The sequence below is a fragment of the Phaenicophaeus curvirostris genome, chromosome 9, assembly GCF_032191515.1.
Source record: "Phaenicophaeus curvirostris isolate KB17595 chromosome 9, BPBGC_Pcur_1.0, whole genome shotgun sequence".
NCBI classification, from domain to species: Eukaryota; Metazoa; Chordata; class Aves; order Cuculiformes; family Cuculidae; genus Phaenicophaeus; species Phaenicophaeus curvirostris.
In genome coordinates, this window is record NC_091400.1 from 19,699,843 (window position 1) to 19,718,853 (window position 19,011).

The window sequence follows — 19,011 nt, forward strand, 5'->3', positions numbered from 1 at the left end:
TTTCTGTCCCTGGTGGTCAAAAAGAAACTCATTTAAACATGACCAGAGCCCAAACGAGCACAAAACTGCAGTTTCTCCCACGTGTATTTGTCTGGAAATTTGGAAGCTAATGATCAATATTTAAACGGTCAATATCAGCAACAACTTTCCTTGCAGCTGATATGAACATGACCATCCAGTTAGGAAAGCAAGGTGTGTAATTGCAGAATCATAGGATGGTTTGTGTTGGAAGGGATCTTAAAGCCCATAGAGTTCCACCCCCTGCCATGGGCAGGAACACCTCCCACTGGATCAGGTTGCTCAAAGACGCATCCAATCTGGCCTTGAACACCTCCAGGGGGCACCTGTGACTTCCCTGGGCAACCTGTGCCAGTGTCTCACTACCCTGTTTACAGAATTTAGCCCACATTCGCTGGGGGATCGAGAAGCAAAACAGTAGGATAAGAACAAACGGGGATCTAGCAGAAGAAAGAGTTCAAACCATCCCCTCATACGCAAATCAGTAACAAATACATTTTTCAAATCACCCTACTTTTTTCCTGTGACAGGCAAAACCCCTCCACCTGTTAAACGCTCCAGAATGTTTTCCTTTCCTGCAGGATGTTAGGCCCCTGAAGTTTCCACATCAGACATCTGCCACATATTTAAAGGCCCTTCGCTACCTCTGGTCCAGCTACCAGAACAGGTTCCCTCACATGAACACATCAGACAGACGAAGAAGTAACAAATACATAATGAAGGAAAAAAAAGAAGGTAAAAATGTAAATTGGAAGCAGCTCACAAAAAATTATTAGAAAGAAGGAATATTGAAATGATGGAATTTCCTTCACATTCACTTAAACAAAAAGCCCCATTAGAAAGTGCTTGAAGCTGTGACAAACTCCACTCTTACGTGCAGAATTCAGGTTTGGCTGGCTATGCCATGCGCAAGCTGCCGCCTTTGACTCATGCAATCACTTATTTCTCTTTGAAAAAGTAGAAACTAAAATTGCTAAGCAAGGTAATTTGCAACTACAATGATTAAAGCTGTCTGTTCTCGGGTATAACAATGCAAACAGAGACTCGAGGTATGCTAACAACACGTTACAGCCTCAGGTAACCCAGGCTGCAATCATTTCTCAGTGGAGAAATACACAATGGAAATTGGGAAAGATTTTATAAACAAAACAATTACCTACAGTACACTCCTCGTTTTCTTAGGATAACAACATGTTGAGTCCCCAGAGTGCCAGACTGACAACTGAAGTCATTATGAAAATGAGAAAGAAATGAAATTTGACTACTGACAGGCTTGTCAAGGGTGTAAAGTAGGAAAAGCAAGCCGAAAACCTCACGCGGCGTACCTAGGACTTACGTGGTGAGGTGCCCATGGAAACAAGACAAAATCTACTGTGTCGGAGGACATCAGAAGTGGAAGGACCAGTAACAGGGAGGCCATTTGCACCACCCTTTTGTCTAGGGGATCCTGTCTCAGGGTAAATTGTCTCCACACACAACCTCCTCATTTTTTAATCAGTTACATTTCATCAGTCTTAAAATAATGTTCTTACACAAAATACAGCTAAATAAGGAAAATGCCTTATGAGAAACAATAGTCCATGATCTCAGGAACTGGTCCTTTGCTCCTGGTCCCAGCCTTAATCTGCATTTTCTGCTGTAATTTGAGATCACATGTCTTGCCCAGCCCACCACAGATGGGCCTTACGCTTGACAACTTCTTGCCTTCTTGAAATACATACATACATACACACACACACATACACACACACTCTTGTGCCTTCCAGTTCAATTTTTGAGGCTTTCACACTCCCCTTTCTCCCCAGTTCAAATTATTTTTAGTCTTTCCCATTAGATCGCATTTTCTAGACCTCAAATTATCCAATTACTCTTCTCCTAGCTTCTGTTCAGTTGAGCTGTATTTTCTTGGGGCATCAGATGCAACACATCAACCAAAGACTTACCTGTAGGTAAAAAAAGACTGTTGTATACGTTTCACAGCTTATACTCATATCTTCCTCCCTCCTGACTATTTGCCCTTTTACAACACCAGGAATTCTGGAGAACTGTCACTTCATTATTTATCCCCTACCCTGTACGTGTGTACTTCATTATTTCTGCTAAGTGCAGAACTTCAATTTGTTCCTATTTAGCCCGTAAGCTTTTGTCAAAATAATATTGTGCTTTTAAACTCGTGTTCTATGTATATGCATTCCCTCTAAGTTTTGGGGGCATTTGTAGTGATTCAATTTGGTAAGCACATTCTCTGTTCTATCATCAAGGTCATTAACAAAAAGACTGAAGTGAAGCAGAATGAGTATAGACCCAACAGACCGTGGCGGATCCACACTCGATACAACCATTTCATTTTGACAGACGATCATTAACAACCACCCACTAGGCAGAGTCATCCAACCAGTCTTGCTCCTGCTCTACTAGAGTTTCTTTCAGGCCGTGTTTCTTCACTCATTTGTAGGATTATCACATGAAACAGTGCCAAAGGACTCACTAACATGAAAACTAATTCCTACTCTTCTTGTTAATCCACAAGCCTTACCGTAAGGTTGGAGAAGAAAATCAAACTAGCATGACTATTTACTCCTCCTCAATTCGTGGTAGTTGTGACTCAGTCCTTGTTGTCTCCCAGTAGCTTATACTTTGTGCAATAATTTGTTCAAAAATGTCAAAGATGAAAGGAACAGTCTATAATGTCCTGGCTCCTTTTCCCCAACCTCTCCTTTTAATTTTCAAGTCTTCCAGCATTTCAAATTAGCAGCTAGTGGTACAGACAGCTTTGGTCACTTGTTTCCTTTTCTTTAACAAGTCGAAGGATGAATTTCATCAGGTCCAGCCTAATAAATAATGTGCCCAGGTACTAAGAAATACATATAAACAGCTTGCTTCAGAGCTGCTCTCTATCTTATATGTCCCCTGTGCTTTTTATTTCCTTCTTGTGCTAACAGCTGCTGGCTTACACTCCTCTTCTGCTAACATTCTGAGGATATTTTCATAGCACTTACTTCAAGTACATCTTACAGAATTGTGCTGTCTGCCAAACCCCCACAGGACAGAGCCATGGATGTACTGGTAGCTAGAAGCATGCTGGGGCAAGAGCAGCACAGCAGGCAGGGGGGTTCCAGCGCTGCTTGCAGGCTGTGCAGCCCCCCCCGAATGGTCCAGACACAGCCACAGGGAGAAGGAAGGGGTACATCAGAACAGGGGGACCATCTCTAGCACAACGGCAATGGAGAGGAGATCTGCAGTAAGGCAGTAACACAAAGAGAACCGAGCTCTGCAGTCCAGATGTGCCATCACACAGCTAGGGAAGACCAGTGAGCACATCACTGCTGCTGTGCCAGGGATGGAACATGTCCCTGCACACTCAGCTGCGCAGTGAGAGCTGGGCTGGACAGGGGGCTGCAAACCGTTCACATACTCACGCACATCTCCTGAGCAACGGATTGCAGCTAAAAACCAAGATTGAGCTTTACAGACAATTCCGCAGATTCTCCAGCTCCTGCAGTGTGTTTGCTCTGACAGCACAGGGCACAAAACGAGCATCCCTTCGGGTACATTCCTGCGTTGCTGCACCACCTCAGTTAGGGGTGCTAGTCACTGCCCAGGATTAAACTACATCATAATAAACCCCTATTATAGTGCATGCACATGTGCCAGTCTAAGATGTAAATGTTTGACTGCATTATTTTAAAATAGCAACAAAGAACAGGAAGAAAAAAACATTTAAAGACAAATATGTCAGCAGCTCTAGTGCAGCTCTGCTGATTTTTGCCAGATAACCAATACCTAAGTTTTCTGAAGTGCATTGTAGAGTATGCACCATGCGCCCAAATTGTTTATTTCCTTTACAAAAGAATATACAATGATTACACAGAACTGAAAACCATTTGTTATCTTTCACATACACTGAGCATACTTACTGCCTTCTAGTCCTTTCCTTTATTGCAAAACTTCATCTTGCCACAAATACCAGAGACCAATAGAAGTAGAATACTGTAATACAACTGCAAATTAATAAAAATGGACAGTTAGGATGCAAAAGTATCTTTAAAATTCATTAGTTCCCCTAAAATTATATAAAATCCATCTGACATGTATGATTTTGTGTCAACGCTTCATAAATAGCAGAGCAAAATCTAACAAGTTTAACATTAGAAGAAAAAAAATTAAAATGCTACTTATGTAGGTTAAGATGGTAGATTAATACTTAGCTTTTGGAGAGTATCTGACTTTCTCCAGTTAATAGTAAAAATATTAATGTTTTTGAAGAAGAAAAGAAGTACCATTCCAGACACACCCTGCTCTGTCCTCCACAGGAGGAGGCAGCCAAACCCTGATTTATCATGACTTTCCAATATACTGACCATCAGCTAACAGCATTAACTGACTAATGTGCTGCTAGTCCAATTGTGCTGAGAAGCAAAATGTGCCAGCATAAACCAGGAGTGAATTATCTGTACATGCTCAAGAGAAACATCAGACATTATACTGAAAAAAGAAATTTACATCCCAATCACTCAGTCACTAATTTACAGCTTACCATGTTTTTCCTGATACAGCAAAAGTAATTTACCACAACCAATATCCAGGCTTCAGCTGGTGAGATTTTGGGGGTTGTTTGTTTGCTTTTTGCTACAGGTACACTTTAAAACAGATTAATGTTTTGGAAACTAGTCAGAATGCTACAAATGTTACTGTTCTTTCATTGACCCTTTCAGCAATATTGAACACCAATACCAGTCGTTATTAGATAGCACTTTACTGGCCACTTTGAAGTGGGCTGGCATTCAGTGTATTTTGAAAGAGACATTAAACAACTGTGTTTGATTTTCTTTTACATTAAGTGGATTAATTACTACAGCTCCCATAACATAATCATTTCAACTCAGAGCTCAAGAACTCAATGTGTTTAGGAAAATGGACACAGTCAGAGGCAGACCTTGCAGACGTGATTTGCACTGCTGCTTCATGGTCGCAGCTATTTCCATCAACACAAAAAATGACATTGATGCAGGCTCCTGCTGCTAATTTTAAACTGGGAAAGAAGCAAGTGCTCTCTCATACCTAGTTCACTGCCTGCCACATGATTAGCTTTGTGCTGTATTCACAGCCACACTGGGATTCAATCCAAATACATATTTAGTTTAACAATTCTCTAACAAAATTTGAATGGTGCAGTCTGTGTTCACAGTGCCTGTTCGTGCTTAGTTTTAGCTGCAGGCTCAGTTGCATCCTGTCTATATGGTCAGGACCCACTACAAGAATAATTACTGCTGATAATCTCTGTCCAGAGAAAGACTGAACTAAGAAGGTGAATGTCTGAATTGAATCTAATTTCTCTCTTCTGTATATTTATGCACACAAGTTATGTCAGCAGAATCATCTGCTAACTCATACAAATTCACTGTAATGTCATTTCATTATGCTACTTTGCATATCCTCCAAAAATTTCCCCCCAGGAAAAAGTTAACAGATTTTAGAACTATTTCTGTAAGAAGACAGACAGCACAAGATCTGGTTCCTCTTCTCACTGAACTGGGGATATGACAGCACTGGAACAGCCAGAACACCCAAATCCTGTTCCCAGTTCTACACTAACATCCTCCGTCAAACAAGGCTCTGTGCCCATCCATTCTAGCTACTTACGATATCATTCAAAGTACATTTCTTGAAATCTCTGGACTGAAAGATTCAAAACAGAATATGGGTAAAAAAACCCAAAAGGTGAAAAACATGCTGAGATCTAGTTCATCTAGATTAACGTGAAATTTCAAACATAAAAGGAATACTTCCTGCTTACATAGTAAATACAAGAAATGAATCCTCAGCCCCTTGCTTCTCAGAGGGAGCCCTGTTTCTGGATATCCATCACAAGCAACGAGGGAACGGTGCCATGCAAAGCAGCTGGCCTCAGTTCCAACACATTTCAGCCTGGGTAGCAGCTACAGACAATTTGACCAGCAAGGCTGGAATGGAAGCTGATGTAATAAATACCCTGTGGAAACCAATGCTGTATAGTGGCCCAGTTTTCATGCTTCTAAAACGCTAAGTGCAGTTGTATTTTCCATAGTACCATCTCACAAACAGCTTATCTAAATGGATAAGGTAAACATAAAGACATTCTTGAAGAAAAGAAAGTTGTGTATATTCCTTCTGTCTTAAGTATTTGCCATTAAACCGAGCCCTCCAGCCTGCTCTCCTTTGCCTTTATCTCCCCTTGGATGGGTCAACAGCTTTGCAATTTAAAAATTGGCTACTTTGAAACTGTAGAGTTTAAACTGACTACATTTCAAAAAATTAAATCATCTCCATAGCTCTATTTAAAAATGTGCTTTTATTTTACTTACTACACACAACTTGTGCCAACTTTATTACTTCTGCAGACACAGATGTTTGTTACATCTGCTTAGTTGGGCACAGCAAGAAAAAGTTTAGAGCCAGGGCAAAGACAGAGAGTTAGACAGCACTAAAAACACCTTCCACAAGCAACCTGGAAAGCTGTGTAATTGCGTGGAACACAATGGGATCATTAAACACAAATGTACTCCCAGAAAGGGCTAACTTCCCCCACAAAGAGCAAAGCTCCAGCCAAACGCTTTGGATAAAAGTGCTAAAAAATTGTGTATTGACAACTGCAGGCCACACGGACTTCACTGGGATCTTCCTGGGCACACTAAATGAATAGGGATTACATGCATGAATCCCTTGTGCTTCTAAAGCCTGACTCGTAATTCCTGCCACTGTATCCCTGAGATATTAAGGTGGAACTGCAATAGATACAGCAAAAGAAGAAAAGGGCAGCCTGACCTAGTGGGATGTCCCTGCCCATGGCAGGGGTTTGGAACTGGAAGATCTTTAAGGTCCCTTCCAACCCAAGCTATTCTATGATTCTATGAAGAAAAGTAGGTAGGTAGGAAGGGAACAAGGGAACTGCAATGTAAGTCTTTATATCACAAGTGATCATGCATTATTTCACAACAGTAGAATCTGGAAAGCAAAGAAATTATAAGGTAATGGGTTTAAAAACAAATACAGAGATACAAACTTACTACGCATCACAAACTGTGGCATTCCCTATGTTGCCAGTGTCAAAATAAAATTTGGTTTAAAAAGACAGAACTTATTAACACAGAGACAAGTCACTCAGAGGCAATTACAGATTATTATCTAGATCCTGCTCAGGATACCCCTAAACTGCTGACAGTTGAGAAAAACAAAACACAAGTGAAGACACTTCAGACACGCCTTTTTTTTTTTTAATAACCTTTCTCTATGTGTTTTCCTCAGGCCACAGTTGGCACTGTTTGACCAACAGAACAATGTAACCCCAGCCAGAGACCTTCCTAAAAACACAAAGCCAAATCAAATTAACGAAAAAACCCCAAACCTCACACCAAACAAAAAGACTACGTAACAAAAAAACCCAACACCAAACAAGTAAAAAGCCATGAAAACAAAAGTCAACTAATTATCCATTGGTTGTTGGGGACAATGAGTAGGAAAAAGTTTACTTGAAGAACAAACTTTAAATAAGGCCACCAGCGAAAGGCACCAAGCAGAGTTCCTTCCTTTATTAACCGTCCTCCTTGTCGTCAAGCACCATCTACCAACACAGAACAGCAATAAAGGAGGTATGAGACTGAGTCCAAATACATGAACCCTGGGAGCACAGGCAGAAGCCTAAACTAAAGGAATGACCACATACAACCCTATCATAAAATTGAGGGCACGGAGGAGGAGATAACCCCATAAAGCTGAAAAAACAAGTGATTCTGGGAAGCAATCGATGAAAATAACGGAGGGCAAGTTAAAAGATTCAGAAATGTACAATGTGTGAGCTGGAGAAGAAAGCCAAACTGCGCACTCCCTTGGCCATTACCACCAGAATGAGATACCAGGCTAAGCAGATTCTAACTCAGCAAGGTAGCTCTCATGCCTTTCACTGATAAGGCCAGGGGGACCAAATGCGATGAGCCAACCCAGTACTAAGGCTCACAAGTCTTTGAAGACAAAACGCCACACTCAATTTCTTCTGTATTTTCCTTGATTTCTTCTCACTACTGCAAAGGATCTGAAGAAGCTAAATAAGCAAGCAATGCCACTGTATCTTATAAGAAGCAGATGTTGCATAAAAGGGTAAACATGCAAAGTACATTAATTTATTTCCCAATTATTCACATAATAGATATTGTTCTTTTTTATTAGTACATTTTGAAAGTTTACACCATTTCAAAAATGCATGCTAATACTTTGCCTAGCAATTCTACCCCATTATCTTTTCTATTAGGCAGAGTTATATTTCTGATCAAAACATAAATAAATATGCAGTCAAGTGACACACAAAACCTGTGTCATTCATAGCACAAAGCTTTCAGTGCTGGTATCCTGGCTGCATCGAGAATACTGAAGGTATCAACAAACATATTTTCCTGTTACTTCATTCAATGGGAACAGAAGATTCACAAGGTTGAAATTTTAACAGTGTAAGAAAACAGGACTGATTTTCCAACTGTAAAGATGTCAGTACTTCCAGTCCTGGGTTACTGCCTAAGGCAGTAAGAGCCCCTGAAACCACAGAAATTGTCTGCTGGGAGAAACTTCTGTCTCCAAGAGCACGGTGACTCCAGCTGTGGAAGCAGGAGAATGCACATCATTAAAAAGATGAAAAATGCTGCCCTACATTATATCCTAGTCTAAATTCCAAACAATTTCTGCAGTACCTGTATGCACTGATAAAGTCCTAGTGCAACAGAAGGAAAATTTCCCTAATGACTAAAGAATCTCCAAAGCAATTTTGCCTTGAAACTACACAAAGATGCCATTTTTTACTCCAGTAAGATAAGTTGCTTTATAAAAATGTCAAATGGATTTTTGGCAGAGACAAGGTTTTTTTTACTCCAACTTTCAGTTTTCAAAGATCTCAATCTGCCAGCAGGGTAAGAAGATAAACAAGTTGTGGTATTAAGTCCAAGTGAGTTAGGAGAAAGGCAGTGAATGTGGCATTGCTTTTCCCAAGGAACATGCAGGTGACAGGCAAACAAATACACACGCTCCTCCCTCTGCCCCAAGATTCCAAAATCAAGACACTTAAGTGAATGCTATTGAGGCAGAAGAATATTGTTTCCCCTCTCTGAAGTAATTTGGATAATTACAGCCAGCAAATAGTGCTGAACACTTGAAGGAACCATTAAGTAATTAGACTTTGCGCATGTGCCATTTATTTAGCAAAGCTCAGACAGAAGAATAACCATTGATGCATACACCTGCCTGACCATTCACTTTTCTGGGAAGTTCCCACTAATACAGAAATATACAAGTGGCCATATTTCAAAAGCCAGAATCCGAGTGATTAGCTTTGCCTAGACTGATATGTGTAATGCTCCAGGAACATTATTACTTTTTACAGGATCAGTAACAAAACCTTCTGTTAAAGCTGACCATTAAACCACAAAGAATGGTTTTCCAAAAGTGCATGGAAAGAAGATAAGTGCTTCCTAGAGTAATGGAAAGTCCTATATAGCAGCTACTGTACAAACGTGGGTTTTGCTCAAGGAGAACCTTGTGCTACTCTTTCTTCTCCTTCTGAGAAGATATATTGCTCGTGAAATGAAATATAAAGGACAGCACTATTACAGACAGAACTAGTAACTAGGAGCCCTCATGCTGTCCTGAGACAGGGTACTACGGATGATAAGGTAAAATCCTGGCTGAAGATCCTGAAGATCAAGACCTTTTCCACAACCACTTGAAGCAGCTCAGAGCCAGCCTTCACCAGTCCTTGACAGACTCAAAATCATCACCACTGCTTCTCATTAATGGAATAATATTATCAGGCAACTAAGGCAACTTCTCCCCTCTCCAACAATGAAAATATTAAATTTAAAACCCACAAATAACTACGCAGGTTCATACTCATTATTTCTCTGTATTCAGTAGTTGTTGGGGGGTTTACTTGGGTTTTGCTTTGTTTTTTTGGGTTTTTTTTAAGAACAAAGAACACTGGTAGAATTAAAACTGCATGACTACACCTCTAAAGAATGGGAATGTGCAGAGGAAGGGAAATCCACACGTTAATTAACTTATGCGTGAAAATTCTATTTATTGCCTACAGTCATCATGGGAGAGGACAGATATAAGATCAATTTGGGGAAAGTGAGAGGCAAGCTATTTCTTGAACCGCTTTTCAGTTATTACCAACTGTGCACATTCCAACACAAGCAGCTGGATCCCACTTCAGCATTCACACTAGAAAGCATTGCCAACACCTACCTTATATCAAAGTAATTTGGCAAATGGGGGTGGCCATACAGAACCCCTGTGCAGCATTGCAGCCCTGTGCCCTGGAGCTACCCCTTAAAACACCTTAATGAAAATCAGTTAAGTCGAGGACTAGCTTAATTTAGAAAACACTACTACTAAATGGAGAAATAAGATTTCTTCCTCCCCACTGCAACTTTAAGCGGGTATTAACCTCTTCATGGAGCTATATTAATTATACTAGAGGCATAAATTCTGATAGTTTCTATATTTTTTCCCTTTCTCATGACATAACACTGACTCCGAAGACAAAATTATTTTATACTATGAAAAAAATTCTCCTAAAGAGAATTTTATATCTAATTGTATCTTTTCTTTCTTCTAAAAGACTGAAAAGTAATAGACAACACTATTCCTTTAAAAACATTCATGCAGTTCTGTCTGCTTAACAGCAGATTGCAACTAAACAAAATGTATTTTTGGTTTCCTGTCTTTGTTTCTATCAGTAGCAAAAAATCCCAAGTTTAGTTGAAGCAACAAGCTCAGCAACAGGCACGTTCTACAGTGCCGTGGTGACCTTCTGCTTGAAAAGCCATGCTAAACTCATTGGGTAGATCTTTCTGACAAAAGCTCCTACTGCTTATTGACAAGCAATTCTGACAAACTAAATGATGGCGTTACTGTGACTGGAGAAATGAAGCCATTATCATGTCCTATATCAAACAGGGAACTATTGGCGTTCCTAGATCAGCTCAGCAGGCCAGCATCACATAGTAGTGAAAATTCACTATGCAGAAAACAAGGAATTGCAACTGAAAATTCTCAGAGTTCACCTCAAGAACAGCATTACCACTGCTTTATTGAAGTGAGTACCAAAATTTGAGCATTATTAATACAGCCATTTGCAATTACAGACAAGATGAATATCACAACCAATTCATGTCTTTGTATAACGATATGACATTTGGTATTCAGGTCATCACTCGAATTCCAGACAAGCTGCAGAGAGAGGAGGAAGGGAAGTCAATGAACAACCTGGAATACTGGAATACACAGCAAAACAACACTAAATAAAAAAAAAAAATTAGTATTTAATGATGGCAGGGGGGTTGGAACTTGATGATCTTTAAGGTCCCCTCCAACCCAAACTATTCTATGATTCTATGATTTCTGCTGTGAAAATCCAAATAAAAACATTCAAAGATGTTTAAAGAGTTTAGGATTAATCAGAAATCTTATTTTAGGCTTTGGCTTCCTGTTCAAATGTTATATATATTTTTATTTGCTATGCATACATAAGAAAAAATATCTCAAAGGTAAAATTTATCAATAAATGACTTATCACCTCTAACTCCTGTACAAACAGCATATGTATTCCTTATCAGAGGAAAAAAAGTGATATAATTTTTTAACTGATACTTGAAGTAATATTTTTCACAGCGGAATGAAGCAATTCAGTTGGGCATGACATGTCAATAGTAATGCGTTTTCCACCTTTTCTCTCCTAAAACCTCATCTATTCCTTTGCAGAAAACCCCTAGAAGATACCATCTTGCTAGCACTGCTGCTTCTGTCTAGAAAGATTCCTAGAGCTACACAGTCAGAAAATGCAACTTCAACTGAAAATGTTGCTCTCTATCCTTAATCCCGAGCAGCATTCTGTTCTGGCAAAGAGATGGAAACTCCACCAAGCTCTGCCTGTGAGCACTGCTGGCTCCCACCACAGCGAGAACTACATGCAGCCACATCACCCAGGCACCTTGCGGGCTGCAGCTGTGGTAACAGGCAGAGAGGAACCCATCATAGGCAAAGCGTGAACAGAGAAACACACAATGGAGAAGTGTACATAGTTTAATTTAGTTTGCTCAGGGGCACGGCTTAGTGGTTGATAGGAATTGTTCGACTCAATGATCCTGGAGGTCTTTTCCAACCTAGTGATTCTGTGGTAATTATTCTGCTGAATATGACTGCTGTAGTCATCAGCAACACTAAACGGACTGACTGAAGAAACACAGTTCTAAGTTAAACTACCCTTCTCTCCCCAAAAAGGAAGAGCCCTTTAAGAGCATTTAATACATTTGCACAATACATTATTGTGTAAATACAAGTATTTCTTCCTACAAGATGGCTACTTCCATATCAAACCTACACGCTTAAACCCAAACAAGAGAAGATGATCATATAAATACTTTTTTGCTAATAGGAAAGTTCTCTCCTTGCTCGTTTTAAAAAGCTTCCCTGAAAAACTTGTGGAAGTCATCTAGTTTTGAGAATTTAAACAAATGGGAAGCACCTTAAAAGCAGCGCTTTCAGTGGAAACTGTTGTTCATCCTGCAGCAAAGCCAAGCTCCCCCTGCAGCTTTCCTGGTTCTCTGTGAGAAAAATAAATAACTCTATACTTGAACTCTATCAAGCATCCACCATCAAAGGCTCCTGAAGTTTGTGTTGGCAATGCCTTTTTTAACATACTTCAAAAAATACTTAGTGAACTCCCCAGGTAACACCTATTACAATGCAAGCACTGCACAGATTTGTTGTGCATAACAATGTCCATAGCAGACATCACAGAGAATGCTGCAATCCACTAATCACAAGTTTTATGAAGCTTTGTGGTCTATTTATTCAGGGTGCTTCAAGTATGATATCATAGAAAATCTGTAGGAAACAGGCAGAGTATATAACCAACTTTCTTTTTTTCGATTCTCCCTCCCTTTCCCCCACCATGACCTATTTTTGTAAATAACACACAGACGTAGTGAGGACATTAACCTGCTCCCATGCCACAGCACAGCTCACATACCAGTGTGCTGAGATGCATTAACTGCTGTTATCGATTCGTTTATAAGTTCATTCTACTGGGAATATCAGTGGGAGAATCAGAAAATCTTTGCTACCCTTTGCTTTGTGACACACTTCACTGATTAATGATTTCCCAAAATACATTCATTTTAACATTCCTCCTCTTCAAACAGTCTCCCACTTCTGAATCACTCTTAAATATTTTTAGTCCATTCATTATTTTCAGAAATCAAAATATAATATATCATATACCATTTTTTTAATAAAAACATAAGAATTAAATGCACCAAACACTATTTACTACAAATACTAATTTACATGTTACTAAGTATCAGAAAAGAACAAGCTAGCTGGTCTTTACTCAAAGAGTGTGAAATGCCAAAACAAGTTTCAGGTGAGGGGGAACAAAAAAAAAAGCTAATTTCCCCTCAATTCCCTACAGCCTTCTCAAATGGAAACTGCTCCCCCTACACGCAGAGTATATAGCAGGAACTTTTGTCTAGATTTTTGTGAGTCAAACTGTATCATAAAAAAAAGAATTCTAGACAAGACCACTAACACATTATCATTTATTACAGTCCATCCTACCTGCTTCTGCTGTTAGCATTATTAACCTTTGAACCAGCCATTAGTTACTGCTTCTTTGCAATGTATATCCTCATGAAAACCTACCTTTGTGCTAAGGAAGTGTTTATACCATTTTGTAAGCTCAATTACATTTTAAAAATAGATGTCTACAATAAACACACAGTCACTATTCTGATTTAAACAGGATGGGAATGCAGCTGAGCTTTAACTGTCTGAATTTTTGGAGCTGTAAAAGATGACAGGGGAAAGTAATTCCAAAAGCCAGGCTTGGAGCCTTCAAATTCAAGAACCGCAAGCTGGACCAAATCCATGCATCAAATCAGTTATGGCAGAATATAACAAGCCAGGGCCTATTGCAAAATAATTAATCGAAAGATCACCAGGGTTCATGTCCTGTCACACTGGTACAGCCAACCACAATCCAGTGAAGTCTTCTCTGCAACATAAGATGGCATCATTTCTGGCTTGGAGACATATTTAAAAGAAGTAAACATTCACAATTCATAGCTACAAGTTCTAAAAAAATGATGTCTCCAATTAAAAAAAAAACAAACAACCCAAGGATTCAGACATTTTGCTTTTAATGACAGAACCCTGGGAAATGAGTGCAGTGCGATCAAAGAAGTGGGAAAAAATGTCAAAACAGATACGATCACAGTCTGTATACCAGAAATGCTGTGCAAAAAAGAGAAGATACGCCTCTAAGTGGGATGCTCTAACTGAAAAAGAGGCAGAAAACAAATGGGACCAAGGATACACCAGACAGCACAATCATAAGCCTCATTTCATCAGTAACTAGGCAGCATATTGTTTTGTATTGCCCACAAAAGCATCTGACCAAAATCAGTTTCCTTCCTACACCTTTTGAATCAGTTGGCCAATTTCCAACATTCTGAAAGAAATTAACCCCCAGAGATCTCAAAAATAATTATTTTCCTATAGACTACATGAAAATCAATGGTCAGGTAATGGAAAAATACCCATCTTGCACCTATAGTGAGGGAGAAATAGGAAAATTCACCTCTTGTACATGTGATTCGGCAGCAGGTCAGTCAGCACAGACTACACAGCACTGTCCCTTGTCACAGAAGAGAATGGGATTAAAGACTGAAAGAGAAGGGATAAGGAGATAAAAAGACAATCCAAATACCTACAAATGTAAATTTTAATATTTCCACAGCTCACAGAAACAATGACCTGCAGACAGTAAACTGTTTTAATAGCCTTACAAACCAAGAATGACTTGGACAAGTATTTACATTTCTTGACCTCCTCTTGTTCGGTAGGTTGCCTAGAAACATCATACCTCAGAATGAATGCTCCCATCAGTGTATTTCAAATATTTTCTTGAATCTATTTTATGAATCCATGGAAATAATTTTCTATTATGCTTTTTACAGCATTGAGCACAATGAAGATACTCAATGAAGAACAAGCGACACAGACCTGCAACAACGATATAACCTGAAAAGGCTTCCATGGATAAATACAAACCTGGACACAACACACAAACGCGTTGGCGGCATGACTCAGCTCCTAATGATATTTCATTTAAGTTCATTTTCTTAGCAGCAGCCGGAGGTTATTAATAACTCCCAGTATGCTACTTAGAGCTGTAGATTCATTTTCCTGTTAATGGTAGCAATAGGTTCTTTGTTAATGGTTTTAAGATAATGCTAGGGTTTGCCATATGATTAGGTTTGTATGCAGGTCTCTTATGAAAAGCCAGAGAGCATAAGAAATTGCTGCTATATTTTACTTAATCGCCCTCACACACAGAGCAGACAAATGGAATGGACACTGTTCTGAGTACCTATACGTGGAAATGATGCTCAGTATTTACCGTATATTTTGTTTAAGAGGACTACAGGGATTTTAAACAAAAGAGCATATGGATAGATCAGAGAACTGGTAATGCAATACTGAGCTTGTCACCTCTGGGTCACTGGTTCAAATCTAAACCGGTCAGTAATGAAGGCAAGCAATTATCATCTGGCAGCTCTGGCCTTTGCAAATTGATTTGTCAGGCTCGGTCCAGTCCCCATCAAACTCCAAGTTCACCATTACAGTTTGCATTCCTGAAAAACAACTTCACCCCAGCAAAGTAACAAAAAATTCAACAGGGACAGATGTAATCTCTTCCTCCTCAGGCAACATCTCCAGACCAGGACCAACGGAGAGCGCCAGAGTAACCGTGAAAATTACACCCCCAATAGCACAGAACATCGTTCTGTGGGTGAAGACCACCGATGCCTCTTAGATATGTAATTATAATTACCTGTGTACAAAGCTTTCAGGGTTTTTATTACAAAAGAAAGGAGACAAGGAAAGAAGAAACACCAATGCACAGGTTTTAAACCTGAAATTTCATAATGCTGCTTAAAGATCTCTTTGGATTTCTTGTTCAAAGATGCATTTCATAATGCTGAAGGTTCTGAAGAAAATGGTCACTGCATCCTATAAAAGGAATATAAAATTTAATATCCACGGTGTGATGATGTATTTGTGGCCAAAACATTTAAACAACATTTGTAGCAGCAACACTTATGAACTGTATTTTCTGCAGACGCGTTTAATTCAGGAACGGATTTATTTCCAAGTTACTATGAATGATACCAGGAAGTCATGTTTATACAGTATTTCTTCATAAGCCAGACAAAAAATGTACAGATCAGTCCATAACAGCTCATAACTGTCTGCAGCCTTTCACAATTTGAACAAAAATGGTTTTAAGCATCAAAACCAGGAGGCTAGCCTCTTCCTTTGCCTCTTAGCAGTTTTGCAATAATCGCAGCAAAAGCTCTGCAGGTGCAACAGTTCTCCACTATACTAAATGATAGCTGTTGCAGAGGTGAATGGAGACACCAAGTTTTAATACAGCATCTTTAAGATTACCTTTACTTCACATATTTAGGGCATTAGAAAACAAAATCTACTGGAAGTTTTACACTCTATACACAAAACTTCTAACACTGAAGACTACAGCAGAATGCATACAGCTCACTAATGTCGGAAAGTGTGGATAAAATTACTTAAGTAAGAGCCTCATTCCTGTCTTCCATATTCCTTGGCTTTTACTAAGGTGTTTATAACATACTGCAGTTTTTCCTTCCTTTTCAACAACTCCAGATAGAACACTAGCTTCAGGAAAGCCCCAACAGGCTGATATCCTAGCTGAATGACTGCACCTAAGTTCAGCAAGCTGCATGATTGAGCTGGCATGCAGTCTGCTGCTATAAAATCAGAGTAGTGTAGCCAAGTGGTACACTTGTTTGGCCAAACACCAGTCCTGTGTCCCACAGACAATGGCTAGCGAGATCCACTCAGAGCTTTTACATTTCTCAAGTCACAGAACAGGAAACCTCATGCATCAAGTAATGTAACAGAGAGAAAAAAACAGAATAAACTGTAGGCTAAACTTGTGTGTTAAGAGACAGGGTGTAAATATTGTATCACTTGCCTTAGGAAGCGTCCAGGCTGCAGCTAGAAGACGGCTCACACACAGGGTGCAAGCCCAGGAAAACAGGCCTATGGATGAAGGCAAAACCTCAAAGACTAAGGCTGCCTATTACTTAACTTGCAGTTAACAGGATCAATAAGAGATCCATGCAAGGTTACCAAAATTTCTTGACAGCGAGTAACCACATTTCTTGCTGTCCCTCTCTGCCATCAAACACTGCCTGTCTGTGCTGGGGAATGACCTTCAGGGACAGAAATACACAGCAACTTTGGAATGGTGACTCCAGCCACTACCAATAGAAAAGAGAGATATTAGAAGGCAAAGTTTAGACAAAGGCAACAAGTGGAATATTTCAAAGAAGAAACTAAAATAAACTGTTTAAATAACTGTAGGTGGAACATATGCTATGTGTAAGGGATTTAAATTGCAGAAGCTTGCATGAGGAAAATGAAAAGGCCAGCAAGTTCTCCAGGTGCCAACAGGCACGTTTATTAGGACTTACACTTTTATTGGTTCTCAACAGTAAGGTAAAAAAAGGCATAAAAAAGAATAGCTGTGACTTTCTTATTATTCTCTCATCCTCACCCCTGAGTTTCCTTTTGTATCGCCTGTTGCATTTTGTGTAGCTGCACCAAAAGTTATTTGGGAGAGCTGCAATTGTTCTTTACACAAGTGTGTTTATGGAGCACTCAAACACAACGGAGGATAAATTCTGATTAGTGTGGACAGAACCTACTATAACCACAATAATGTGACACCTAAGAGCTCTGCCACTAGTCTTTCATCTCCAGGTAACAAGTTTTTTGAAGCTCCACAGACTGGAAAATAAAACCACTTTCTCTTCTATGTCCTTCCCACCAAAATTTGCATAAGAAGGCTTAATGCCTAATAACATCACCAGGACTGGATAAAGGATTTAAATTCCCATTATCCTTTTTAATGAACTCATGACTAGAGTCTCAAAACAGACTGCTAACCCAGCTCAGAGAGAAGAACTGACATCATTTTTACCTGCAATGACTGAAAGAAATGAGTTGAAATGATTTTACAGCAGTCACTAGCACAAATAAAGCAAAATCTCTGAATTCCCTAGGATAACTCTAAGCAAGTTTGTACCGGACAAATCAAGCACGCTCTTCCCCCTCACCTCACCCCACGAATGCTGTGGACAAAGGTCTCCCAGCTGGCATCACCCACATGAGAAAAGGAAAAGGCCCCTATTTAATTCAGTCTGAATAATACACAGCACGCTTGATTAAAAATACTCTTGATTAGGCACCGGAAGAAAATTTAAAGAGTATGCTGTCTAATGAAATCATCATTCGTTCTATCGCTTCCTAAACGAGCACAGATCTCAACAGGCTCCTTCAAATTTCTTTTAGCTCAAATACATCCTTGGCGATCTGTCTATGCTGCAATCAGGATTGTTTTACAGACCCCCTGCTCCGTATCGAGGGGCCCGGGAGATGCTCCTCCTGAGGGCCAAGGAGCAGCAAGAGCTTTGTTGCCAGCACAGGTTGAATTCTTCCACGGGGGGCTCCTTCTCGTCTCGTCCCACACGCGTACTCTCCCCAAGATAACCACGCTCGGAATTTGTTCGGAGAGGCTCTTTTGAGTTCTTTCCACGCTCGCCAGCAGCCCCCAACACCGCTCCTGCTCGGGGCTGTAACGCCGCAAACCCTCGCTCCCCATCCTCCCACCCCACCGAGGGTTTCAAGAGAAACCAGCCCGGTGCGCTGATTCCGTACCGCCCATTCCGCCCCGCACAGCCCCGGTACGCTGATTCCGCCGATTCCCGCACAGCCCCGGTACGCTGATTCCGCACGGCCGATTCCGCGCAGCCTCGGTACGCTGATTCCGTACCGCACAAGCCCGCGCCGCACACGCGGTAC

General features: G+C 40.1%; 1 long non-coding RNA gene across 1 annotated transcript; it reads right to left on the minus strand.

Moving 5' to 3' along the window:
- Positions 1–11,150: 11,150 nt before the first annotated feature.
- LOC138723960 (uncharacterized) lies at positions 11,151–18,955 on the minus strand. Its single transcript, XR_011337959.1, has 3 exons — positions 18,868–18,955; positions 14,681–14,766; positions 11,151–11,271 (listed from the first exon to the last, which is right to left on the minus strand). It is a non-coding gene; the product is annotated as an uncharacterized lncRNA (long non-coding RNA).
- Between the last annotated feature and the right edge of the window lie 56 nt (positions 18,956–19,011).